The sequence below is a fragment of the Schistocerca nitens genome, chromosome 3 (assembly GCF_023898315.1).
Source record: "Schistocerca nitens isolate TAMUIC-IGC-003100 chromosome 3, iqSchNite1.1, whole genome shotgun sequence".
Lineage (NCBI taxonomy): Eukaryota > Metazoa > Arthropoda > Insecta > Orthoptera > Acrididae > Schistocerca > Schistocerca nitens.
In genome coordinates, this window is record NC_064616.1 from 176,980,948 (window position 1) to 176,993,388 (window position 12,441).

A 12,441-nucleotide genomic window follows, 5' to 3' on the forward strand; every position below is an offset into this window, starting at 1 on the left:
AACTATTACAGGAAAACATAAAATGATATTTCAAATCTCTGTGGGTGGATAACGTGAGTATACTTGTACATCCGTTCATCATTCCCTCTTTATCAGAGGTGAAATGATAAAAATAGATAGTTCTCACAAATGTGTGTGTTATTGTAAGCAATCTGTGATAGGATTGAATGATAACAGGCATGTATTGAGGGTGAACACACTTTATATTTCACAGAAAGGCAGCACCAATAACTTGCAAAAAACATATCTCACAATGTAGCTAATAATCTTGGGGTTCCAGACACCTTTGAACACAGAACATAGGGCATACACAACTTATCTAATTTAACTTCACCAGCAGATGAAAGGAGGCACAAACAGACAGACAGTGACATAAAATGTTTGGGAATGTGTAATGGCATAGAACACTGGTTCTGTAATGGGTGGTAATGAAACGCCATCTACTAAGCACTCAAATGTGACCGAAATACCAGTCTGGCGTTATATTTCAATGGCGAAGAACTGTGCCTCAGTTTGTGGGTATGCAACACATTGCACTTTATGTGTACCTGCAAGAAGACAGTGTTTCTGAATTTTATCAGGATGGTCTGAGGAAGATTTCACAGACGTGAGGATGCTCTTGGCAATGATGACAAAGAAGTCATCAAAAGCTTGAGTTATCACTCAAACCTGATGTGGAAAGTATACTGAGATAATTTTATCCAGGATTAATCCGTTTCACTATACTTTTGTTTCAACACATATTGTGAGAACAGCATATTCACAGAAACGAGATAATGTTCTACCTGTGGACATTTTCCCTCATATAAACGTGAACTGCAATGAAGTCTCTGGCTCACAGCAGAAAAATCTGTGAGCTTGGTTGGGAACATAAGCCAGGCACTATTTGATGCAGCAGCCTTATGCCACCTTACTGGGTGGGCCTGTAAGCCCACGAGGTAGCACTCTACTGGTCGACAGCAGAGACAATGTCTTGCAGCATTAATAACTTCTCCACCATCCAAATACAGCTTCCCACAGAGTGTATCCTTCATTACACTTTATATTCTTCTGTTAGACAGTGATGAACCCAGTGGGCACACAACTGCTGTGCAGTGAGAAGTTTGACTGTAATCCGTCGATCACCTTCAATGAGTGTGTCCACATGTTCCAACACTGCAGTAGTCACAGGTGCGTGCAGCCGCCCGGCACGCGGGAGATCACAAATGTTTGCGTGACCTCACTGCGATGGTGACAGACACCTCGCCTGACAAGTCATTGTACTTTTGTTCACTGCCAGGTCTCTGTACACATTCTGCAAGTACCTACAAATACCTGTAATGCTCTGGTCTTATGCTAAAAGAAACTCGATGACTGTTCTCTGCTTAGAATGCACTGCTGTTACAGATACCATTTTAAAGGCTACATATAGCACCGCCACCTATCAGAACTTTGTGAAACTATAGGGGCTGAAGCAGGAATATTCCATGATATACCACAGCAAATTCCACATTTTTTCTGCTGAAATTCACTGATAAAAAAGAAGTGTTGAATTATTTACTGAACGTCCTTCATAGAAAGATGAGATGAAATATTCTTGGCTTGGTAGTGAATGCTCAACTTCTTTTAGTTAGAAATGCAATTGTTTTTTGATGCAGTCCTCTTTCAGATCAAGATTTCCATTTCACCACTCAACACGAATGATTTCAGAATTCTGCACAGAGCACCAACACCAAATTAAATAATATTTATGTAATATTCGGTTGGAATTCAGAGGAACACAGACATATTAAAAACTTGAATATACGGTATTCATGTGCCACAATAATATTTATTTTATAGTTCGTTATGAACTGGCTTATGGCTTTCTAGGCCATCATCAGATAACTTAATACTAAATAGATGGTCCACACATCACCAGCGAGATTTCATAGCTATAAAAAGATTGTTTTTCAAAGATATGTGATATTTTACAACTATATCAGTATGAAAACACAAGCATAATTTAATTCACAAGATATATTATTTTATACTCAAAGATTAAAGGTATAGGAATGTATAAGCCACAAATGTTGCGTGAGTAATGGCACAAACTGCTACATTTTATGTTCAAACAGGTGAATGTAATGAACAGGCCAAAAACGGGCTCAGGTGGGAGGGGTGGGGGAGGGCATAGGGGAGAACGGAGTCTATGGAATGTGGATGTGGAACATTTACAACAAGTATGTTATCTATTGGACAGAAAAATATTAACCTGGTGCTGCTGCTTTAGTAAAGGTGAATAATGAAACTTTGTTTGGTGCTTAAAACTACACATAACACCAAAATACGATTTTGAGTTCAAGAAGTAGCACACAAGTGACCAAGAAAGCTAGCAAAGTTGCCAAGAGAATTTAAGTGAATAAAGAAATGAAGAAGTGGTACTTGGTATGTGATTACATTTATTTACGTCTGAGAGTTGTTCACATAGCAATTATGTCACTCCTCACCCATGTGAATTTGGCATATTTGATAACACAGCCTGAGATAGTTTGCTTGCCATAATAAACTTGATATAACTCTGCCAGAAAGTTAAAATTGAACAGTATACAAACAGAAACCAGCTCCAACATCCACTAAACATTAATAGTTTGCGGAACATGTCATTAATCTATCAAATCTAAATTTGTCTTCTGAAGAGTTCCAAATTATACATAAGGGAATTAAATATCCTCCTAAATCCAATATTTCAAAAAAAAAGCTAGACATACTGAAAGTGGATCTCGAATACTTTTTTTTTTTTTTTTTGATGTGACAATAAAACATTTGGTAGCATATGAATCAAAAGCTCTAAATAACAGATACGTTCAATGCTAGTTGTAGAGAGCAAAATGGAGCAGAAAGTGTGGATCACACTAAAGAAAAGACTGTCTTCTCAAGATATAATTGCTGTAAAGGCTGGCAAGGGAACAGTTAAATGTTACTTAATAAGTCAGAATATTGAAAAAGTGTTTACATTCCTCAGCCCTGCACATTTTTCTGTTACCTAATAATCTCACTATGAAATATGCTACGGAAAACCTTAAAACCTGCCAATTGATGCTCACTAATTGTGATCCCAAATACCTCACAAACGTACTACCAACAGCACCCATATCATATGGGTTACCTAGGCCTCACAAAGAAGACATTCCAGTGAAACCTGCAGTATTTTTAGTTTTCAGCACCTTGCCATAAATTAACCAAAAAGTTAGATTCACTAATTTTAATAGAAATGTTATATAAAACCAGAACAAATTCAGATGAGACAGAAGATATAAGATTGGCAACTGAGACATGTTTAAAGCAAAAGTACATATCTCCAATTTCAACAAACTCTGTACAGTCATTCAGATGCATTAGCAATGAAGTCCTCACCAAGCCCCTTATTATCTGAAATGTTTATGGATAATTCTGAACAAACATTTTTAGATAAAGAACCCTAAAGTTCTAAAATACGATATTGGACAAGGCATGTGGATGAGGTACTGTGCTTGTTGACAGGTACCACCAGATAATGAAATAAATTTTTTAACATTTAAATTCACATTACAGTAATATTAACTTTACAATGTGATTGGGAGGAGATACTACCAACATTTTAGACCTTACCTTTGACATCAGTAAGCAAAAGCATTTATTTAAAATATACATAAAAGTAACTTTTACAGACAAAGTAATACCTGCCTGTTCCCAGCATCCCATAAAACACAAATGCAGCCATCCACTCCATGATCTTGCAAATGAATTAAAAATAATAATTAGAAAAATAGCACACAGCATTGTTTATATCCTACCCTAACTGACAACATACTCACAAGGGGACCGTCAGAAGTGTAAATAACGGATTTTGATGGGTCTTGGATATGTTGTAGAGGGACATGCCCCGAGTATGAGGCTATCCACTTTTTAGTGACAGGCCTTGGGTTTCAAGAAAATTGATTTTGAAGTTCACTGCATGCTGTAATATGCGCAACATTAGCCATGTTCCAACCAAGTGAGTGTATCGCAGCGGTTAAGGTCTACAGCTACCACAGTGTGTTCGGGTTCTTTCTGTGTTTTTGCTTCTTTTTAAATCAGAATAGTCCGACATTTTTCCATTTTATTTTACAGAATATCAACAAACAGTGTAAATTGTGTGAAATGATTAAGAAGTTTAAATTGTGTAGGCTCGGTCAAACAGAAAGCAGACTGTCCATGTGGACATCCTGTGCGAACTCTGTGTATTGTGACAGTGGATTGCCCTGGTCACTGCATTTTATTTGGCTACGGAGATATAATTTCATAATACACAGAGTTCCTCTGTGCATTATGAACATGTATCGCCATGGTCAAAAACGGTGGTGACTAAGCTCCTAAACAGCTAGTTTGCAACGTCCATCGCATGCAACTCGTTGTTAGTGCCACGCACGTTCAAAGAATACAGTGAAATGGATGGCCCAAGTGTGTCTACAGAAGTGCAGCCAGAAGAAAATACATCAGAGGTAGAGGAGTTGAATGAACAATCTAGAGGCGAAATCACAAACGCCATTAAATATGCTGAAAAGTTGTTTCGTGATTTAAATCTTCTAACAAACATACCAGCCAGCATGATCTCTGCTAATTCAACTGCAATTGGCAATGAGATATGTATCACATAAAAGACCTTTTGGCTGAGAGACAGATCATCAATGGTGATGAATTAATGAACATCAATGAAGAAGATGAGATGCACAAATATGAGGTCATAAGTTTCACTTTGCCAACGGCCTTGCCGCAGTGGTAACACCGGTTCCCATCAGATCACCGAAGTTTAGCGCTGTCGGGTTGGGCTAGCACTTGGATGGGTGCCCATCTGGTCTACCGGGTGCTGTTGGCAAGCGGGGCGCACTCAGCCCTTGTGAGGCAAACTGAGGAGCTTCTTGATTGAGAAGTAGCGGCTCCGGTCTCGGAAACCGACATATGGCCGGGAGAGCGGTGGGCTGACCACATGCCCCTCCATATCCGCATCCAGTGACGCCTATGGGCTGAGGATGATATGGCGGCCGCTCAGTACCGTTGGGCCTTCATGGCTTGTTCGGGAGGAGTTTAGTTTAGTTTGGTTTTATAAGTTTGACTTTTGTGTGGATGTTCTCTTTCTTGCGGATGAATCAACATAATATAAAGATATTTACTTTGCAGTATATGGGAGTAGAGGGCAATGGCGATTTCATCGCCAACAAATTCGCACATGAACCAGCAGATTATATGCCTCTATCCTACAAGGAACGAGCAGTCACTCTTGCAGTAGCTCACCCAAAATGGAGCCTAAAGAGTTTGCCATTCCATGGCATCTCTCGATTAAAACCTAAAGCAATGCTATATCAAATGGAAGGATGATGTGAAACGAGGTGGAGCTTGTCGCGATAAATGAAACACTATCGATCATGAGATGTATGAATTGTTTGTCGGAGTGAGACAGAATTTGGAACAGGTAAATCATATCAAAATACATATCAAACACATTGTAAGAAAGAGACTGGCTTGGTGAAAATAATAAGCAGGTGACAACCAGAAATTTACAGCAATGGGTGTGAACGCTGCTGTTCCACTTTTACTGAATACCTTTAATTTCGCGGCCAGCTCGGCTTGGGTCGAACGATTTAATCAAAAGCATAAAATCAGGCAAGGGAAGGTTACAAAGTTCACTATTTTCAAAGAACGTGCAATGATGGAAGAAATATTAGTAGCCATGGAAGAATTCCACACACACAAACAAAAATACTTATTGGTAATTTTAATCTCGACTATGTAATCAGCACTGATCAAACGGTCTGTCAATATCAATCAACATACAATAGATCCCCTTGGAAAAAGGGGTGACAACCATTCTCATGCAGAGAAAAGATTTAAACAAGATGAGTCACTAGTACACAGCACAGTACACACTAACTGCATCAAGAAAGGTGATCCCATACATTTTTTTATGTATACAGGAACTGTCGGGAAAATTTGGCCCTATTGTTCAAAAAAGAGTGGATTAATTAACCCTCACATTTAAAAGTGTAATTGTGTCTTGCACGAAATCAGAGAAGTTCACAAAAGTGGTGCACGAAGACTTTTGAAAATCTGTAATTCTTCTGTACATGGGATAGGAAAATTTTTTTATATACCATTGATACGTGGGGAAGGCAGACTGATCTGACCATATACGATCACATCTTCGTGGATGGGAGGAAAGTGTGCACCTGCACTGTAAAAGTCATCCCACCAAATTGTACTCCACTTTGCCAGGCTTGTGATGTATATTTTTACTGGCAGTTTAACATTTTTCACAAAGCAAATTCAGAATGCTCCTGATTTGTTGAATACCAACAGAGCAATCACGTCCAGGAACGATTCCATAAAACTACATTCATTAATTTTGCATGAATTCAGGGCTCCTGCATTTTTGAATGCAAACAAATATGCACGGTTCGCATCAAAGTTAACGGATGAAAGAGAAACCTTTTTGAATGTAAATGAACAATGTTTTCTGGTATCGCTCTGAAAAACTCCATGAGGCTGCAAGACAGTAGCTTTTATGAAATATGCTTGATGCTGTAAGACATTGTGTTTCGGTTGCTTTTACTATAAATATCATTTGGATTTCTGTTGTGGCATAGCAAGCGATGCAGGTGATACTGAGTAAATTTTGTAATAATAACGTGAAAATTAAATTACTATGGCAAAACTGAATATTTCTTATTAATTTCACACAATGTACGCCGCTTGTTGATATTCTGTAAAATAAAATGGAAAAATGTTGGACTATTCTGATTAAAAAATAAAATAAAATAAATTAAAAAAAGGCAAAAACATGGATAGGACCTGAACACGGTACCTCCAGCGTGGTAGCTGTAGACCTTAACCACTGCACCACGCTCACTTAGGCCTGTCGCTAAAAAAGCGGATAGCCTCAAACTCAGGGCATGTCCCTCTACAACATATCAGAGACCCATCAAAATACGTTATTTACACTTCTGATGGTCCCTTTGTCAGTAGTAAGAAGAGACAGAGGATAACAGCACTTCAGTATCCTCCTCAGAAAGCACTAAACCACACTGATAACAAATGGGCCCCCATGCCACATGTAGGTAGGACTTCACAGGTACTTACCAGAAAACTAAAATACAGGAACTATACTCTAGCTTTTTATTCTAGACCTACGATCATCCACATTCTGTTCAACAGTAAAGAGGAGAATCAACCTTTCGAACAGAGTGGAATTTATAGTAATTTCCTGTAATCTGTGTGGTAAATTATATGTATATGGAATTTATAGTAATTTCCTGTAATCTGTGTGGTAAATTATATGTATATCAATCAGATTGGGCTACAGGTACTAGACTGACTGAACATGAAAGGAGTTGGAGACTGAAAAAGAAAGATGCCATCTTGGCTGAACATGCTCTGAATGAATAGCATTATTATGATATTAAATGTGAGGTTCTCCACAGAGGAACTGACATTATTCGAAATTCTGGCTACTAATAAACACAAATCAAGGAATCCTGACCTGCTCCTTAATGACCAAACATAGTTTCAGGATCCACCGTAACTAAAGTAGCACCAGTCAGGTGACATTTTTCTCACTATCAGATAAACGCTTGTTGTAACTATTCCACATCCACATCCCATAGACTCCTTTCTCCCTTCTTCCTGCCCTTGTGTTTTTTCAGCCTGTTTATCACTTTCACCATCTTGCCCGTAACATATAGTAGTCTGAGCCATTACTCACTCATACAACATTTTTTGGCTTAACATTCCTATACTTTTAATCTTTGATTATTAAGTAATATACGATCTAGTTGTTTATGGCTTCTTTATGAATTAAATTATGCATTCCAGCCTGAGATGCTGGAGCTGGTGATCATGTGCATGTGAGGTGCGCTTGGTTGTGTGTGTGAATGGTGTGGCTCTCTCTTGTACTGATAAAGGCTGTGACTGAAAGCTTTGTGTGTTTTTTAATTGTGACTGTCCGCAACTGGACATGTCTTCTTTACACTAAGTAGCAATCTTGTCTTTTCCTAAATTGCTGATATTCCTACCTGGATTTTCCATTTTTTATTACATTATGCGTGTGTTTTTGTATTGGTATAGAGTGGCAAAATGTCACATATGTTTGTACAGCTATGAATGCTCATTGATGTGTGGGATAACTGTTTAGTATTAAGTTATCTGATGATGGTCTAGAGAGCTGATTCATAACAAATTATTAAATAAATACTATTGTGGAATATCAATGCTGTGCATTCAAGTTGTTAATAAGCCACACTAAATATCTTGATTTTGACAAATATACTCTCAGTTCTCAAACAGTCTGGGATGTCTCAGACAGTGGAGTAGTTCAAGTGAGGTCATTACACCACACAGAAGTAAGGGTTTGTAGAGCACAGAGATTTCAGAAACAAGGGTGCCACCAAAGAGTTTTGTATAAAACTTTTGTGTGGCAGTCAACCAGAATGTCCTAAAGTTCAGCACACATTCTTTTACTTGCAAGTGCAGACACAACATTAGAAAGACTGGCCTGCCGATCTCTAGTTTGCTATGTACTGATACCCCAACAGCATACATTTATATCAGTGGGAGTTATTGGGTTTGAACTGAATATCAATATACGGTCGTTCAAGCATCTAGATATGATAAAGTCCATTTTTGACAGATCTCTAGACGTCTGAATATATCAAATATAGCTCAAATGCTCAACTTCATGAGGCTTTTTTCCCACAGAGTTACACATCCTCATCAACTACGTTCTTTGTAACATAAAATGTTTTATTATCCTGCCTAATGGTGGTGTTAATAATTTAAATCTGGATTTTTTTTTTTAACTTATCGTCCAGCACAGGATAGCAGAGCCACAACACTGTCAGCTTATATGTGATAACTTTACGTATGAGTCACAAACAAATATTATAGTAATTACATAACACAATGTTGTACCCTTTCCTCACATACTAAATTTGCAAATGACTCAATGTTACTGTGTCTGATCAAAAAAACACAATGAAATAGATATTTAGATCTAGTGCGTATTATTAACACCTTCCAAAAAACACAGTAATTTTGATAATTGGTATGAATAACAACAGCAGAATTCACAATCAATTAGAAAAATATATAAGCATGATGAGAGTTTAAACCTGTGAATCAATGCAAATAATAATAATACTAATAATGAGATATTTTACAAACACAGACCTGCTGTGCTGAAATTACAAATATCTTCACGGTCGGATGGGTAGATGGAGAGTGAGGTGGGATGCAGGAAGAGGAGTAGCTAGTGGCTCAGAGAATGATAGCCAGTTCACTGGCTAGGAATTCAGGGAGGGATGGGTGGCAGGTGCAAGGGTTAGGCGTGTGATTCACAGGTGCTGGTGCTGACACTGGCAGGGATTGGCACACGATGAAGGTGATGTGGAGACTTCAACTGGAAAGGGGGTAATAGTACACAGGAAGAGGAAGAGGAAAATGTTGGGTGGCAAGATTGAAGCCAAAAGGGTTACGGGAGCAAAGAATGTTTTGCATGGATAACTTCCATCTGCATACGTAAAAAGAACTGGCAGTAGAGGGAAGGATCCATGCAGCCTGTGTTGTGAAGCAGCCATTGAAATTAAGCCTGTTACGCTTTGGTGAGTGTTGTGCCATTGGGTGGTGAACTTTGTTTTTGGCCACAATTTTGTGATAGCCATTCATTCTGATGAGGAGCTGGTCGCTTGTCATACCAATATAAAACGCTATGCAGTGATTGCAACAGAGTTGTGATATGAAATGGCTGCTTTCACAGGTGGCCCTGCCTCTGAAGGGGTAAGGATAAGCCTGCAGCAGAACTGGAGCAGGTCTTACAACTGGGTCCTCCACATAGATATGATCCCTATGGCAATGGGGTGGGACTGGGAGTGGCATAGCACTGGACTAGAATGTCCCGTAGGTTGGGTGTGCAATGGAATACCACTTAAGTACAGGTGGGAAAGATCTTGGGTAGGTTGTACCTAATTTCATGGCATTATGGTAGATAAACAAAGCCCCGGCGAAGAATATGTTCAGTTGTTTCAGTCCAGGCTGGTATTGTTTGCGGACTAGGTTTGGCAGTTAGTGCCTGTCTGTTAACGTCCTCATGAGATCTTCGGCATACTGAGCAAGGAAGTTCTGATCACTACAAATGTGCCATCCACAGGTAGCCAGGCTATGTTAGAGAGATTTTTTGATGTAGAAGTGATGACAGCTGTTGAAATGCAGGTACAGTTGGTGGTCAGTGGATTTAATATGGACAGTGGTGTGAAAGGAGCCATCAGGAAGGTGGAGGTCAACATCCAGGAAGTTGGCATGTGGATTGAGGAGGACCAAGTGAAGCAGATGGGAGAGTTATGGAGGTTATGGAGAAATGAAAACATGGGGTCTTGGCTCTGAGTCCAGATCATGAAGATATCATCAATGAACCTGATCAAGACAAGGGGTTTTATGAGGTATCACCATTTCCTGTAGAGGGCTCATTAAAAGGTTGACATAGGATGCCTATGGTGCCAATGGATGTGCTGTGGATCTGTTTATACACCTTCCCCCTCAAAGAAGTTCATTTTTGGAACACAACCTACGACCAGCTTAGAGACAGAAACGATGACACTTTCTGCAGGACCTGACCATCATTTTGCAGGACAATACTCAAGCACGTAGAGTGCAAGCTGTTACTGATTTGTTCGACTGATGAGGCTGCTAAATGCTATACCACCTGCTGCACTCCCCTGACTTAAGCCCTCGTGAGTTCAACTCGATTTCTAAACTGGAGGAAACACTTCACAGCATTCGCATCAGAACTGCTACAAATTCGTCAGGCAATAGACCGCGCTGCTCAAACTGTCAACTGGCACCGGTAAGAGTACCCTACAACTTCCACGTCGCTGGCAACGGGTTATACACATTGTTGGTGACTGCTTTATAGGTCAGTAAAACTTTGAAACACATATCTATTTTTTACGACCTGTAAATAAATAGTTGCCACTATTAAAGTTCCAACCCTCGTAGATAGGGCCTCTGTGTTATGTGGGGTTCATGAGGGGGTCACTGTGGGTAGAATAGGTGTTGCAGGGTGGTGATGCACCAAGGATTAGAATGTCAAAAGATTTGAAAAATTAAAGAGGTGGTGTCTGGAATGCTCTTCCAGGTGGTGGCATGAGTTTCAATTTTGGAGTTGGGGTGTATGTAGTTAAGATGGAACAGTAACGGTATTTTGCAGAGGCGGTTCAGGGGTGTCTGTGCCAAGGATGTGTGTGTGTTTTCTCTAGTTGCAGGTAGGATTTATTTCTGAAACTAGCAAGCTTTCCTCCTCTTTTGTGTGCTTCTGTCAGTGACTAAATGCTTCCACTATTTGGGGAGAGGTGTCCTTAACTCTTAAATTATATAAAAATAAAATAAACATATGCATGTGGTAACCTGAATGATTACAAAATGGAAGAGCCAAATGCTACATGGAAGAGCCAAACACTCAGTACCACACTAACATCTCCTTCTCAGTTAAGCATGGTCTCCTGTAACTACATAGATTTTCAAAATTTGCACCATATTCACCATATCATCATTTAAAATAAAGGGCATAGATCCATGGAAATCTAGGGCACCCTCTCGCCAGTACGTAAAATGCATTCAGTTAATATGTGGTGAAATTAGTCTAGTATGTCACACACATTACAAACTGGCTGCTCCTGGTGCTGCAGAATGTGACAACATGTTAAGATGCAGTGCACTATTCTCAGTCTTGTTAGGATTACTTCCTTGAACCTAATGTTTAGTAGTATGTACTCTCCAACACTGGATAGTCATTTGTATGATCCCTATCACTGACACCTGTAAGCATTACTTTGCATGCACATTTAAAGGTTCGGTTGACATTTAAAGCAGTATCACCCTATGTCTGTGATGTGGTATGCACATTTTCAAGTCAAGTCAAATTACATATCATTCTCCAACCATCTGACAGAACAGACAACACTCAAATATAGAAATTTTTGTAAGAGTGTGACAGATCCATGTCATTTGCTTCTCTGTGGATGCATTAGTGTTGTCTGAACTCTAGGGGGTTAAGGGATGAGCAACGCTGCATTGCTGCATGCAATAAGCTGAGAATCGGGGTTGAATGAAAAGCATGTCCACGTGGCAGAGGTAGTTATGGTAACCGTTCTAGAGTAGCTACTAGGCATCCTGATTTGAGGCCAGGTCTGGCACAAATTTTCAACTTGCATCACTGTATTACCACAATGCCCAGTGTGGCTGGAACTCATGAATTCCCATCCATCCTTTCCTTTGCGTTTCCCATAATCTATTTCATATAAATAATTCTTTCTTTGTCTCACATCTTTATGTTGAAACAAACTTCCTAAAATGAGGGCTATTGTGTAATTCTGCTACAACCAGATATTCTCTTATGTTCTTTCATGGCATAATTGCAAT

The 12,441-nt window shown here is 39.3% G+C and overlaps 1 protein-coding gene and 1 pseudogene across 1 annotated transcript in view; one reads left to right on the forward strand and one right to left on the reverse strand.

Moving 5' to 3' along the window:
• Positions 1 to 12,441, reverse strand: part of LOC126248118 (paired amphipathic helix protein Sin3a-like) — a 306,715-nt gene that overhangs the window by 27,823 nt on the left and 266,451 nt on the right. The window lies entirely within an intron of this gene.
• Positions 4,738 to 4,855, forward strand: LOC126250094 (5S ribosomal RNA; annotated as a pseudogene).